This window comes from Parasteatoda tepidariorum, chromosome 4, assembly GCF_982258835.1.
Source record: "Parasteatoda tepidariorum strain Cologne lab strain chromosome 4, Ptep-v5.0, whole genome shotgun sequence".
Classification (NCBI taxonomy): domain Eukaryota; kingdom Metazoa; phylum Arthropoda; class Arachnida; order Araneae; family Theridiidae; genus Parasteatoda; species Parasteatoda tepidariorum.
Genome location: NC_141758.1, coordinates 108,780,547 through 108,797,219, shown reverse-complemented (window position 1 = coordinate 108,797,219; position 16,673 = coordinate 108,780,547). Strand labels below are relative to the sequence as shown.

At 31.6% G+C, this 16,673-nt stretch overlaps 1 protein-coding gene across 3 annotated transcripts in view; it reads left to right on the top strand.

Moving 5' to 3' along the window:
* Positions 1-16,673, top strand: part of LOC107442570 (vesicular glutamate transporter 1) — a 222,713-nt gene that overhangs the window by 28,036 nt on the left and 178,004 nt on the right. For all 3 annotated transcript variants that reach the window (XM_016056165.4, XM_087161900.1, XM_087161899.1), the window contains 2 exons: positions 2,319-2,412; positions 4,015-4,120. The gene's annotated coding sequence lies outside the window, so the exon portion shown is untranslated. The remainder of the gene's footprint in view (positions 1-2,318; positions 2,413-4,014; positions 4,121-16,673) is intronic.

Sequence of the window (16,673 nt, the reverse complement as noted above, 5' to 3'; positions counted from 1 at the left end):
TAGACGATATATAATACAATTTCGATGAATGGATAAATTAGACGATGTATTACATAAATATAAAATATTTATTATATCGGGTATTATATTAGTATATTATAATAATTAGACCGAATTATTAGACGCATTGTAGTTTTTTAATACTTAAATGTTTTTCACGTGTTAATATGTAATACTTTTGTACTTAAACATACATGCGACGGGTTTTATTCAGAAGATTTCTTATATACTTAATACTTGTATTTATTTTTAACATATTGCATTACAATGTTAAAAAATTGATACACTAACATAAACTAGCGATAACCGGTTTCAGTAGTGTAAAATCAATAAAGCTGTATAATATCACCTGAGAAATTAAGATTTTATATAGAATTTTATAGTGCGTCTAATAGTTTGGCCATCTACTGTATGTATTTAGAATAATATATATTATTTCCAGTAACTCAATTTACTATTTGATTTTATAAACTAGTTTGCGGAATTCAAACAAATTCCGCTAAATTCTAAAATTCTCTCACTAAAAATGCTTTGAGTATTCCTTTTGCTAAATAAATCGAAATTCATCGAAGTCTCTAATGAAATGTGACATTCGAAAAAACTTATATTTAACTATCAAAATGAAATAATATTCTGTCGGATTTAAGAATCTCTTATTTCAATTTCAAGAGGGCCCAGAGGGGGGAAAACATTAAAATTTCATCATTTTGCATAAGATGGAGGGGAGAAGAGAAGAGCGAAAATGATGAATCATTCGAAAATCCGAAATGACTGAGTAAATAGATTTCAGAGTGCTTCTTTCATTTTTCTATTTCAGACACAAGTTATGACATTTAGAATTTTTCCATTTTTGCATCCAAGCTTAAATATGGATTAAATATTCAAGTATCTAATCTATAAAATGAAATTGTGGAACTAAACAGGGAATAGATTGATTTAAATTTATATTTATTGCGATATTAAAGGCATTTTGGGGTATGTGCCAGTGCTCGAAGAAAATTTCACCCTGAATAACTGTTAATCTAATGATCGGATCTTCGGGTATTAGGACTCAATGGTTCAAAGAGGTGATCTCAAATATATTAATTAGCCCGGGTAGCATGGTGGGTAGGGCACTAGGCCCATGTCCAAGCGTTAGTGGGTTCGATCCCTTGCGGCCGAAGTCTTCCCTGTCGAGTAAATAGTGACTGATACACGTTAAATTTGACGCGTTGCAAAGTCCTCTATGCTCCCATATCAAATCAATCACTCTGTGGGTACTGATCCAGCAGTTTCCTTGTCTTCTGGATTGGCTCAAAAGAAGACTACGGAGTTGGGCATTAGTAGTAGTAGACCCAAAATTGGGTCGGCTGTTCAATGACTGGAATAAAATATGTTAATTGAGCAGTGGTGGTTCATAGGACAGAGTGTTCACCTTTCAATGAGGTGAACCTGGTTCAAATCCAGCAATGGCTGGTCGATGCTAACTCAGCGTCCGGCTTGCACCGACCACAGTGCTGACGTGAAATATCCTCAGTGGTAGACGGATCATGGGTTAGAGTCCCTTCGCCGTCAGCTAACCACTGGAGGTTCTCGTAGTCTTTCTCTCCATGTAACGCAAATGCGGGTTAGTTCCATCAAAAAATTTTCCCTATAAGGCACATTTCTCCCAATACTTGATCCAGAAGTTCCCTTGTCTTCTGGATAGGGTTTAAAACCGCAAGGCTACGGAATTGAACAATAGTAGTCGTAAGCCCAAATATTGGGTGGTTGTCCAACGACGGTTATAAAATAAAAATATGTTAATTAAACCGCGATGTCTCAGGGGATAGAGCGTTCGCCTTTCAATGAGGTGAACTGGGTTCGTATCTCAGCGATGGCTGATCGATGCTAACTCTGTGTCCGGCTTGTACCGACCACAGTGCTGACGTAAAATATCATCAGTGGTAGACGGATCATGGGTTAGTCTCCTTGCTTCCAGGTTATCCGTGGGAGGTTTTAGTGGTTTTCCTCTTCATGTAACCCAAATGAGGGTTGGTTTCATCAAAAAGTCCTCCACGAAGGATAGGAAAAGTACATATGGGAAAATACAAAAGATAGGGTGAAGGATGGAAGTGATAGGAAAATAAAATATTAATGGAAAAAAAAAGAATAAATTAGTTCTTCCAACATTTTCGTTGCAAGTAAAGGGACTTTTCAGGAAAAAATTTGAAACAAGCACAGGTTAAAAATAAATTTAAAAAAAATGAAATAAAGTGCGTTCTTTTCTTGTATTTTTGTTAATGTATGTTATAGTTAGAGATATAAAGGAATTTATATTTAATGAGTTTTCATTGCAGTTGACATCGTATTATTTCACATCTATGGAATGATAGAACTGAAAGGAAAATCGAAACTTAAAGATGCAAAATTGTAGAATGATAAAACAAAAAAGTAAGTAGCTCTAAATAATCACATTTAACGACATTAACATAATATTTGTAGTAACATTTTTGTTACAAATGGATGGAGTATTTTTTTTAAGAAAATGACACAAATGCAGATTAAAAATAATTTTTTTTGTTGCAAGTGGAAGAACTTTTTTTAAAATGGCACAAATGCAGATTAAAGTTACAAATGGAGGGACTTTTTTAAAAAGAAATTGGCACAAATGCAAATTAAATATGTAACATTTATGTTACAAGAGGAGGGCCTTTTTTAAAAAGAAATTGTCACAAATGCTAGGTTAAAAATGCAAAATTTTCGTTACAAGTGGAGGAATTTTGTTTAAAAAAAAATAGCACAAATGCAAGGTTAGAAATGTAACATTTTCGTCACAAGTGGAGAATTTTTTTTAAAAAAATAGCACAAATGCAAGGTTAAAATGTAACATTTTCGTTACAAGTGGAGGAATTTTGTTAAAAAAATAGCACAAATGCAAGGTTAAAAATGTAACATTTTCGTTACAAGTGGAGGAATTTTGTTAAAAAAAATAGCACAAATGCAAGGTTAAAAATATAACATTTTCGTTACAAGTGGCAAGTGGAGGAATTTTTTTAAAAAAAGTAGTACAAATGCAAGGTTAAAAATGTAACATTTTCGTTACAAGTGAAGGAATTTTGTTAAAAAAAATAGCACAAATGCAAGGTTAAAAATATAACATTTTCGTTACAAGTGGCAAGTGGAGGAATTTTTTTAAAAAAAGTAGTACAAATGCAAGGTTAAAAATGTAACATTTTCGTTACAAGTGAAGGAATTTTTTTTTAAAAATAGCACAAATGCAAGGTTAAAAATGTAACATTTTCGTTACGAGTAAAGGATTATTTAAAAAAAAATTTTTTTACGAATGCTGATTAAAAATGTAATACTTTTGTTATAAGTGGTGCATTAATCAAAATTTGGCCCAATCAAAGATTAAAAGTCAATGTTTGTTATTATAGTTGGGTATTATTCTCCGACTTAAGGACATTTAGATTATATTTAAGTATTTTTCAGTACAGTAGATATCCAATTCAACATCCACGGGACCTAATAGAAAAATTGAAAAGTTAGGGAATAATTTTATCAATGAAGAGAGAAGGAGTAATAAGTTCATTCTACATTTTCGTTACAAGTAAAGTTTTTTTGTTTCATTAAACAAGTCAAAATACTTAACTTCATAACTAACGAAATATAACTAAATATTGAGTACATTTTACTTTATCCTTTTGTTTCATGTAACGACTGTAACGTACAACCATATATACTCATGATTTTGAAAACACATTAACGTTTTATTTACATTTTCCTAACAACGTGAAATAAAATGTTTTTATAAATTTCATTGTATGAAAATTTAAAATAATGTTTTTAAAATAAGTCTTTAGTCAAAATTAAAAGTATAACAATTATATAGTATGACTAAAAACAGATTTAAAAATAATTTTATTTACTATGGGAATTAAGGTATATCTATTAAAGGTATTTAGCTTATCATTTGAATGTTTTCCCAGAGTTTATCATGACATTATCTTAACCTAAAGAATTTTTATTAAATTTAACAATTTTATATTCTAGTGCATGGCAACACTGTTGATTTCCATCACTTTCGTGCAGTCATAAGAACTTTAAAGATCTAGATTGGATTCGTGTTCTCATTGCAGATCTGAAGTTTTTAATTCAGGTATGTAACATTTCTCTTTTGCGACATTTTTAATATAAATGAAGATATTTTTAAGATTTTCCCTGTAGTTATATACAGTAGAATAATCTCCATATCTTATTAACAATTCTGATATTAGGTTTATGTTACAAGCTTCGCATTTCCTTCATGTCATTTCTTTCATATTTTTGGGTGCCAGGATTCCCTTTACTTTTTCTCTGTTAAGTGTCTGATAAATGTCATTCTACTAGAACTTTTTGCACCAGGGTTCCCTTTATTTTATCCTTAAATGCCTCATGAATGTCTTTCGTATTTTTGGGTACCAGGATTCCCTTTACTTTTTTCCTGCTAAGTGCCTTATCAATGTCACTCTACTAGTACTTTAACCACCAGGATTTCCTTTGTTTTATCCTTAAATGCCTCATTGATGTCACATTCTTAGCATTTTCGTGCGAGGAATCTAGTTATTTTCACTGTGTAAAAGTGTCTTATAAATGTCGCATTCCTGGTACTTTTTGTTCTGGGATTACCCTTATTTTATCCTTCTAAATGGTTTATGATGAATGATTTTGGTAAAGCACTTTTTTTAATGAATCCGTACTTTTAAACTCTTTGTTTTTTGTAAAAGAACTACTTTTTAATTTGTTAAAAACCGAATAATGGAAGTTTCAAACAAATGACATCAAAGAACTAAAATTTTAAAATGCATCGAAACATTTCCTATTGACTGCTGCCATTCGCCGTTAAAGAAATTAATGGTTCAAACCTAGTCATTCATTTCTCTTTCACGCAGCTTTCGAGGGAAGGGGGGGGGAAGAATACGTGAGTGTTATGATGAATGATCAATGTTGCCATTCCGCGTGCGACTAATAGCCTCTTTTGTGACTATGAAATATTCATGGATCAATGTTACCGGTTCCCATAAAAGCTTAAGGGTCACGAATAACCAGTTACTTTTCTGTCCATAAAATGGACTACTCCCACTACTTTATCCCCCCCCCTCACCTTACCCCCACTTTTTGGATTGTCTAGGCAACGTCTGTGGGTTGCATTCTAGAACCTGATAGGAATGCAAGGGTGGAAAGGGGACATTTTTGGGGACACATTTTGCTAAAGATATTTGTGAATTATGAATGTTTGTCCAGTAGTATTTGAGAAGCTAATTGGAAAAACGTGTTGAATAAAGGAAAGGCATGTGGAAAATCAATTTCAAATAGCGTAGAAACATATTGGCAATAATTAATTTTTCAGAACTGTCGTATTTCTTAAAATTAATGTTCCATACTTGCCATTCTCCATACTAAACCTAGTAATTTGAGAGCAAAAGTGGGAATTTTCTCTCTTCAACTAAAAATAAGTATTAGTGGAAGAAAGCTCCAAGTGACATGTAAATATTGATTCGGAAAAGATTTTTTGGAGAAAAAAAAATTTTTTTTTAGTCCTGTTTAACTATAAAACATTGTTTTATTTTGATTCAAATTGATAAATCTGCAAATCTCAGAGCACGAAACGATAAACTTGGAGTTTCTTGTTTTATTTTATAACCGTCATTGAACTGCAGACCCAATTTTTAGGTTTACGACAACTAATGTTCAACTCCGTAGTCTTATAATTTGGAACCCAATCCAGAAGACTGCTGGATTAAGTATTGGGAGAGATTTGCCTTCGTGGAGGACTCTTTGATGGAGTTTACCCCCAATGCGCGTTACATTTAGAGGAAAATCACGAAAGCCTCCCATGGTTAGCCTGAAGGCAAGGGGACTCTAACCCATGATCCGTCTACCACTGAGGATATTTCACGTCAGCTCTGAGGTCGGTGCAAGCCGGGTGCGAAATTCGTATCAAACAGCCATCGCTGAGATTCAAACCAGGTTCACCTCATTGGAAGACGAACGCCCTGAGCCAAACACCAAAGCGTACTTTCTCCGAATAAACATGCCTTTTTTTCCATGGATTCATATTTCTGACCCCCAAAACTTCCTGTACACAGGAAATATATTTTCTTAAAAAAAAACTCTTAAAAGAAATTTTGAAAAATCTTTTTTTAGTGGTTTCCTAGACCATAATAAGTAATATATCACGTCTTAAATTGTTTGATGAAAAAATTAAGTTTTGGCTTTAAATGGGTTAAGTACATATAAAAATTAATTTGTTTTTATTATACTATTTTGAAAAACTAAATTCTTATTTTGAAAACTAAATAAGTTATGAAACTGACAAATTTTACTTGACATTTTACTTCCAGTTTTGCGTTTCGTATTCCACACCGAGGATGACTATTATTTGTTGGCAACGATATCGTAAATTAATTTTTATTTATAGTACTATTTTGAGAAACTAAATTGTTACTTTGAAGACTAAATAAGTTACGAAAGTAACAACTTTTAATTGACATTTTACTTCTATTTTTGCGTTTCGTAATCCACCAAAGAGGACTAGTATTTGTTAGCAACGATATCGTAAATTGATTTTTATTAATTATGCTATTTTGAAAAACTAAATCGTTATTTTGAAAACTAAATAAGTTAAGAAATTAAGAACTTTTAATTGACATTTTACTGACATTGATATTTTACTTCCAGTTTTGCGTTTCGTATTCCTTCAAAGATGACTAGTATTTTTTGGCAACGATATCGTAAATTGATTTTTATTTATTATTCTATTTGGAAAAACTAAATTGTTATTTTGAAAATTAAATAAGTTATGAAACTAACAACTTTTATTCGACATTTCACTTCCAGTTTTGCGTTTCGTATTCCACCAAAGATGACTATTATTTGTTGGCAACGATATCTTTTTTTTTTCCCGCTGACGTCAATTGGTTTCGGAAAATCCAAGAGCATATCAGCCCCCAATCGGCAGCAGAAATTCCATGAGTCAGTTTCAGCTTTTATCTCTGCTCGATGCATTTTTAATAAGATGCTGTCTTATTGAAGGAGTTTATGAGGGGGTTACCCCTCGGGGGACATGGATAGGGGGGAGATCTGTGGTCTGAATGAGGTGACAGAACGTATTCGATTAAAGCGGAGCGCCGTTCCTTCGTTATATATGAATGAGTGATTCCCTTCTCGATGGACAGAAACTAGATTGATTCCGTTATGTTCAGAAGTCGGCTAATGTGGTTAGTTCATGTTTTGCTGACATGGCTTCTATACTACTGGCTCAATGTTAGACCAGAAAATTTTCCTAAATTTAGAATGGATGCAAGCATAAACATTAGAAATTTATAATCTCAATACAAGAAAAAAATAACTTCTAAAAAATTAAATAATCACCAACAAAAAATGTTTAGAATTTCCAAAGTTTCAGAAAATGGCCACTTGTTTTAAAAAGTGGCTACTGCTTAAAATGCTTCTAACCACTGACCGGTAACAAAATGTACTAATTTTTTTTCCCTATGGCTATAGAAATTTAAAATAGTGGTAGTAAATTTACTTTGTTGGAATTATTTTATTGTTCAGAGAATATGAAAATAATCATTTGAAAAGCTATACAGTGACCTCTCACTTATGCACCACCTCTTTTATGCACCTTTTTCATTTATACGATGATTTTTATAGGTCCCAGTACATTAGGTAGGAAAATAATGATAAACATCCTTCGTTTATGCGTCACTTTAAAAATAAATTTTTCAATTATGAGCCGAAATTTTAGGCTAATATTTTAGTTTTTTTATCCTTTAAATATTTTTTTTTTGAAAAAGTAGGTTTTAAATTAAAAATTGAAGCAATTATATAAGCTATCCTTGTTACAGATAAGAAGAAATAAATATGTTGTTAGATTCTATTGAATTGTGCAGCATATTATGACGTCAAGTACTTTCGTTAGAAATTTATCAAGTGATGTTTCACCCCCTCCCATAAAAATCAAACTTTTTGTGAAGAAGTGTTCATTTATATGTAACTTAAACTTGTGGACGACGAGAACGTGGTGGGTGATACTGACGAGGATGATTAAGTTCCTCCAAATCACACAGTAGTATCAGAAGCTTTAGACACTATTCGTGACTATTTACAATTTAATTCTGCTTCTAAAAATTCCCTTTTCCCATTTATATGAACTGGAAAAAACTGTTTTTGACATACGTCGGCAAAAACAAATACAAACATGTATTAAGGATTATTCTGTAAGAAAATAAATTATCTTTAGGTATGTTATATTTTTTTTATTGTGAAATTATAGTAAATACCAAAACAGTATAAATATTAACATTTAATCTTTAGAAACATATTTATTCATATTGTCACTGCAATTTACATTGCGTTTTAGAAGTATTTCACTTATGCACTTTTTTCTGTTGGCCCCTGACACCAATGCATAAGTGAGAGTTCACTGTACTTACATAAAATAATAATAAGGCTACATTTTAAGTTGGGTTTATTTAACTCGGAACTTATCTACACTGTTTTCCTCATCTATAGTTTTTTTAAATATATTAGTACTTTCTAAGTGTTCTGCATCTCTACATTTTCGTGGCATTTTATTATTAAAGAGGACCCATAAATCAATTTGCCATTACTGTTCTTAAACTTATTCAATTCCAAAGCTGAAATTTTAAAGGGAAGACATATTTTTAAAAATCCCTAAGAAACAAAATACGACACACAGAATTCATCCTTGTTTTCCCTTTAAAGAATACAGAACTTATCTTTGTTTTTTCCCCTAAGCAGTGTATGGGTTTATGTTAAACAAAATTGAGCAAAAAAAAAGTTTGATTGATGTATTTTAAATAATTCATGAGCTGTTCAGCATTTTTGAAAAGTAGATAACAACCAAAAGACTTTTCAAACAGAAAATTTATTTGTTATAAGGAAATAAGATATTGGCCAAATATACAGAAAATAGAAATAAATACCCGGAAATTTGAATTTAATTTAAAATTATTATAGCTCAGCTGTATTTAAGAAAATAAATACACATTTTAATAACATTGGTTTGTTGCAAAATTTATCGATATTGTGTTTTCATACATATTGGTGATGAAATTTATTTTTTTTAGATTTTAACAGAATTTAAACCAACAACTTGATATGCAATGAAATGATAAATTAATCAATTTGTTTCTTCAGTTTATATTAGTTCACAACATAATTTTTTTACAGTTTAATACATCAAAAAAAATTATTTTTGCGACAAATTTTCATTAGAAATAAATTTGGTTCGTTTTCCTACTTTCATTTTACTTTTCATTTAGAAAATTATATTAGCTATAATAATTTCACCCGTAAATGAATGATTTTATATTAAATTTTGAATTATCTTTTTTATAGAAATCTTTTTTCATAGGTTGTAAACGAAATTTCTAAAAAATCTAGGTAATAACATTGAAAATTAACTTTGAATAAAGTTGTATGTAAATTTTTGTCAACAGTAGACGTAAATACCCATTTATATATATTATTTATAAATCCAAGAATTTTCATATTATTTATGAATGAAATGCATCAAAGCAATTTTGCATTTAATGCATTCAGTCCGCGAAAACCCTTTGCACCCAGGACATACCAGAAAAATATAACTTAAAACTTATAGTTTATAGCTTATAGTTTTTTTCGTTCGCACATGATTTATTGTCTATAGTTATCAATGTGTGTTCGGAAATGCACACTCTACGAATAAAATCCAGTGAAACTTATGTGTAGACAATTAGCAACAATAAGGATTTAAGGGTTAAGTTATATCTTGCAGTTGGCCGGGATAACCTGGTTGGTAGGGCTCTGGGCCCATGTTCAAGAGTTCGTATGCTCGATCCCCGCCGGCCGAAGACTCCCCGTGTAGTAAATGGTGAATGATGCACGTTAAATCTGTTGAGTCTCAAATTCCTCCATGTTCCCATAACAAATTAATACCTGTGGGGATACTGATCCAGGAGTTTTCGTGTCTTCTGGATTGGTTCAAAATTACAAGTCCACGGAGTTGAACATTAGTATGCGTAAACCCAAAATTGGGTCGGCTGTTCAACGACGGATTTAAAATAAAATAAAATATCTTGCAGTTCTATTTTTAATTAGGTTTCTAAAGGTCAACGGATGCAGCATTTCTCATTGCGAAAACACCCAATACTATGATAAAAAAACTTAAAATAAACAAAATCTATTCGATAACAATTCAACTGTAAATAAATTTTTTATTTTTCCCAAAACATCTTGCATAATAAATTAAAGCTTTGTTTCGAGGCACTGAAATAAAAATAAACGTATACAATTATTGTGCCTTTTTTTATTCCCTGCAACGTGAGAACTATAAGAAAGACCTGGATAAAAATCAAATGCATAATTTATAACTGCATTTTCTCATCTCAAACTAATATTTTTCTGCATATTCGTTGCTAAAGAAATGCTGCATTTGTCACATGAAACTTATTTTCGGCAATAACTCGAGGAAAAACTGTTGAGCTTCTATAATTTAATTTGAAGCATCACTTCTGTAAATCAATATATAAATGATGTGAAATTTCAAACAAAATAAGTAATATCTATATATATATTTCTCTTACACGGCACCAAAAAAAAGCCTCATTACAACTCCCCGAATGGCAACGTTAGAAAATTGACCAATGATTGCTGCTAAAAATGTCACATGGCAAATGTCACATGAGGTGGCTCAACATATAGCGCTTTTAAAAACGGAAACAATTACCAGAGTGAGCATTATCAGGTTGTTCAATTCAGATTCATGCCCTGAAAACATTATAATATTTAATTTAAACTCAATTAGGAATTAATTAGGCTGGCCTTCTCCATGACTTTTTTTTCTTTCCTCCAAGCCCTGAGCATGTACCTAGGTTATGAAAACCCTTAACCATATAGCCCAGGACTTGGCCGCTGGTCCAGCTCCACTCCAGCCTAAATAACATGATATTTAAAAAAATTTAAAAATTAAAAAAAAAGAACAGGTTTTACTGAAAGTGTGGAATTTAGGAAGAAATAAGACCAAAAAAAATATTATACATGTAAAATGGGAAGTTATTAAAATTTTAATAGATAGTCATTATCCGCTAAGAAATTCATAACTGTTATTAATCTTTTGTTTAAGGTATTGTTTGTAATAAAAGTTTTCTGCCAAATTTCTAAATTTGTTGGGCTAGGTTGACGACTGTGCCAGGAGACAGTGTAGGAACAACTAGTGAGATAATGTTCAGGCGAACCTTGTTGGCCGCAGGTGCAAAGATCAGTATCTGTTATATGCAGGTAATTAAAGAATGTTGGGAATGGTCCATGACCCGTCAAGAACCAGATGACTTGTTTTGGAGGAATTGTTTTAAAAAAAGTAACATTGTTAATAATTTTGAATAGACGTCTGCCTCTGTCTGAATTATTCCATTGAAATTGCCATTTTGTTAGAAGAGAATCTTTAATACGTCGTTTAAGATATGAAACTGGAAGTGGGTATACATAATTTTTTGGTTGTCTCGTAGATTGTTTAGCTAAATCATCTGCTTTTTCGTTACCTACTCTATCGCTGTGTGCTTTAATCCAGGAAATTTGAATTGATGTGTGTTGTAGTTCTTGTTGAATATCAAAAGAAATTCTATTATTTGTGTCAAAATCAAGTATTGATGATATTGATGATTTTGAGTCTGACCAGATTACATAAATATCGTTATTATTGAAGTTTTTAGTGCTCTTAATGTATTTAATACATTCAAAGATTGCCAACTGTTCTGCTTGAAAGACCGAATTTACCCTGTCTAATGTGTAGCTTTGTGAATGTGTAATATTGAGGAAAGCGAAAGCTGTGCCTGTGTTTGTCTTCGAGCCATCTGTAAAATAGTTTGTTTTTCTGTTAAAATCAAAATTATTCTGTTCTACTAAAGTTATTTTGTTAATTATGTGAAAAGAAGGATGGCGATGTGGTATTTTTAGCTTTTTCTCATAGTCTAGTGTATTATACGTTATATTATTAAAATTGGCATCTTTTTGGAGGTGAGTTACGGTTGTTGAACAAGATATTGACATAATCTGTTCTGCGAGAGGAGGAATATTTGTTAGTACTTGAAGTGCTGCCGTTGGGGTAGAATAATATGCTCTACTCATGTTTAAAAGAAATTTTCTTTGAATAGATTGTAAAGAGCGATAAATACGTGGAGAGATATTCGTAGCCCATAGGCTGCAACCATGAGCTAATGCGGGAATTATTACTGTATTGTAAATTAATTTTCTCGCTTTTTGGTTGATACCCCATGATTTTTGGTTGATTTTTTGAAGCGAATTTAATAATGTTTTAGATTTTTGTTTTAAAAGATTAATGTGAGAACCCCAGTTTAATTTTTTGTCAATGACTACTCCTAGATATTTAAAATGATTAGAATGTTTAATTTTAATATTGTTGATTTTAAATATTGCACTGCGATCTGTGTTATAAAAGTGGATGTAAACTGTTTTTCCTATAGAAAGATTTAGAGCATTTTGAATTAGCCATGTGTGAATTTCATTAAGGGAATTATTTGTAATCTCTTCCAAATTTCTCCTTGAGTTGGCAAAAGTCAGTATAATCAGATCGTCTGCAAAAGCTTGGATCATATAATTTTCAGAATGTATGTTAAGCAAACTATTGATAGTAAGATTCCATGCTGTAGGACCAATACATGACCCCTGGGGACAACCTTTTGAAATGTTTTTAGTTACGTAACCTTGATCTGTTGAAACAATTGCTTGTCTATTTGTGTTTATACTTTCTATGAAAAGGCAAAGATTAGAGGGAATATGATGTTTTGACAACTCATGATTAATTATACTATATTGAATGTTGTCAAAAGCACTTTTAATATCTAAAGATATAGCTGCAACGTGTTTGTAATTATTTTTTAGGTGTGTTAAATTATCTTTAAAATTATCCAAAGCTAAATGGACTGACTTGCCGAATCTGAAACCGTATTGAAAATCTGAAAGGGCGTTTACATTTTCCAAATGAAAATTTAGTCTTTTAATAATAAGTTTTTCCAGAAATTTACCCAAGCAAGGTAGAAGGGTGATTGGGCGATAAGATGTTAAATGCTTTGGATCTTTGCCCTTTTTTAGAAAAAGTAAAACCTGACCTTTTTTAAAATGATCTGGAAAATAATTTAGAGCAAGACATTTGTTGAAAAATTTAAGTATTAAAGTACTGAAAAATGAGAATAAAATTTTAACTACAATGTAATCTATTCCATCGATGCCGGGTGCTTTTTTGCTGTTAAGAGACTTAATTAGGCGTTGTAACTCATTGTGTGTGAATGGGGGATCCGGTGTGTTATTACTGTAAATTAATGGACGTGTAGGAATAATATTATCGTCAGGATAAAGATTTTTGAGAATGCTGTTTGCTTCGTCAAGTTGAGAATTGTTGTTGTATATATTTGTGAGTATTGTTGGATATGAATTTGTTCTAAATGTGGATTTATAATGGGCACCGTAAATATTCTTAGTGTTTTCGCAAAGAATCTGCCAACTTTTATATTTAGCTTGTATAATATGTTTTTTATACTCTGCTCTTTTTTTCTTATAAATTGTTTTATATTTATTAATAATCTCTGTATCATTTGATCGTTGAAAGCGTCTTTTAATTGCTTGAAGTTCTTTTTTGTAAATTGTTAACTGTGTTGTCCACCAAGTGGCATTTGTTGGACGATGAAAAAGTTTAGTTTTGTAAGTTTGTTGACAACTTATAAAAATTTTATTAATTAAGTTATTCGTAAAACTGTTTAGGTCTGAATGATTTTGTATTGTATTTAAATCATCTATTAGGTCTAGGTTAAAACCCCTCTCCATGACTATAAATAAGTCACAAGATCAGACTTTTGAGAAAATCAGTTTAGTATTGACTAAACAAGTTTTTAGTCATGGACAACTTTACATGTGTTCCATACGCTATAAATAATGCTAGAACTCACTCCGGCCAAAAAATCCGCTCGTTGGAGCTTAAAATGCGTTGTCTGCCACATGTGAAGTACAATTCAATAGTAAATTCTGTATGTCTGCTCCTCAAGAAAGACAAAAGCTCGTTTTACGCCAATCTATGGCTATTCTATAAAGTACTTCTGCTTTCAACATTTTACCAATAGAAGCTGTCTGTGCTAACTATTTCCATCAATTTATGTTTTGTAGAACAAAAATAGAGAAAGTAAAAAGTTCATCACTACTTTGTTAAAAAAGAAAGAACAGAAATAGTTTTAAACAAAGTAGACAAGAAAATGGATGTATAATATATATTGTTTATATTCGACGCGGATCGACAAGTTAAAATTCTATCCGAGGGCCGAATAAAACCTACCGGCGGGCCACAGTTTGCCCATCCCTACTCTATGGTTACTTTAAAAATTGTTTTAGTATTAAAATTATCAAATGTTCTTTATATTTTTAGCATATAGATAATAACTTCGGCATGGCTCTTGAGTTCAGTGACCTTTATATTTTGAGAGATCTACTTAAGGTTATCATTCATAAAAATCACAACTGTAGAATTTGAAAATAAAACTTATTTCACCATTTTTAATTGATTCCTATTTTATGGATCTTGCACTTAACAATCTTCTATAGATATGTATACCATATCACAATAAATGAATACAGAAAAAGCTACAAAGAAAAACGAAGAAAGTAAGTTTTATTTATTGCGCATGAGTTGCAAGTAGGGGAGAGGGGGGCACATGTGAACAGGGGGCACATGTGAACATGGTATGTTTTACCAATATGATTTGAAATAAAAAATCTCGAAAAATTTTCAATTTATGGCAGTACTAGTCCTACCTCTCTGAAAAACTTTCAGAACAATGAGACATTTTGTTGGTCTATTCTGACAATTTCTTTGTATCAGCTGGTGTTGCATATATTATAATCGCTCTCTTCTCCAAGTGAAAGCATAATATAAATCAACTAATAAACTAAAATTAACTATTGCAGATCATTATATGAACATTCAGGTAAGTTTATGACAATTATTCTTTTTTTTTACTCAATTAAAAGTTCTTTATTTTTCAAGTTAGGTTTAAGAAGGATGATGGGGGCACTTGTGAACAAAACATCTGGGGCAGATGTGAACAGTTCACAAGTGCCCCTACATAGTATTAAGATTATTATCCTCATGATATTATAAGTTTAAAAAATATGTATGCATTTAAAATTATCATTATTTAATTTTCCATAATTAATTTATTAATTTTTCCTTTAAAAAAAAAGTTTTTTTTTATTAAATGGCTGATCGCGCATCACGCATATTAACTGATACACCTGAGAAAATAGAAGTGTTAAAGCTACAAATGAAAAGATAGAAAAAATGAAAAAAAAAAGCATGAAAGAGTATTAAAGAAGAAAGAAAAAGGCCCATTACAACACCCGTGGAACATGAAGTTGCGAAAAACCCAATTACGGAAAAATTATTGCACAGCTGAAAAATTATTTTCTTATTGACAGTACTGTTGTACAATTTAAACTCACATAGTAAGCTACAACCCCCTCATTATAATACGTATCTATATCTGTTATATTAAAGATTTTTTTCTTTGAAATATGATGATTGCTTTGTGTTTTTAATCTTGTTCATATGTGCCCCAGGCCTGTTCACATGTGCCCCCAATAGGGGCACATGTGAACAATTGAAGTCATTTTTCTAAAATATTATGAAGTAAAGAAATATTTTATTGAAAAATCTCAAAAAATTCCACAAGACAAAGAAAATACTACTTAAACATATGGACTTTTTTACTATGAAAAATTGATGATATTTTTCGAAAAGTGAAGAAATAAAAAAGTTTGTTCACATGTGCCCCCCTCTCCCCTATATAGAATTCATAAAAAAAGTTCAAAATAGAGAGAGAATGTACTGTATCTACCACTATAAAAATATAATTCCAATTCACTAGTATAAAAGGCATTTTTACTTGATTCAACGGTGGGGTACCTTTTCATAGATGAAAGTCGACATTCCCGATAACTACTCTATACAAACATTAGTGACCTTCGAATGTGATGTGAACGCGCCAACCTTGACAGAAACGCCCACTACGATTTGAACACTCCTACTTCGATGAATGGTCCACATTGGACAGTTAACTTGCTACTTGTGACTGCGACATTATTCCTCGCGCTGCTGCTACTCAGTGTTGATCACACATAACGTACAACGTATACACTCGACTGCTAATGGCAACACAGGAGTGACCACGAGCGTGAACTTAATACACCTTTCACGATCAGTACTCAAAAACTACGGTTATCTTAGTACAGCTCTCCCGGCTACTCACAAAACAGCAATGAATCAACTAGTGGTATCCGTTCATTGAATTCTATCACTGATATAATCTGTGGTGGGGGAGTACTGTAGAATGTAAGATTTAAAATGTTTAGCCTAGGGTTTCACATAGTCTGGCTGCGGATCTGCCTAAATTCACAGCTTTCATCACGATAAATAATAAAATAACCAAAAAAAAGTTTATTCTTTTGATTGCGGCTGGTCCAGCATATGGACCACATGTAATGGTACAACACATGGTGCACCATAAGCAAAGGGTTAACTAAAATCTCTTTCGACACACGAAGTACGAGGTTCCGTGATGGATCAGGAGACCTTCCAATGAGGTGCACCGAGTTCTAATCCC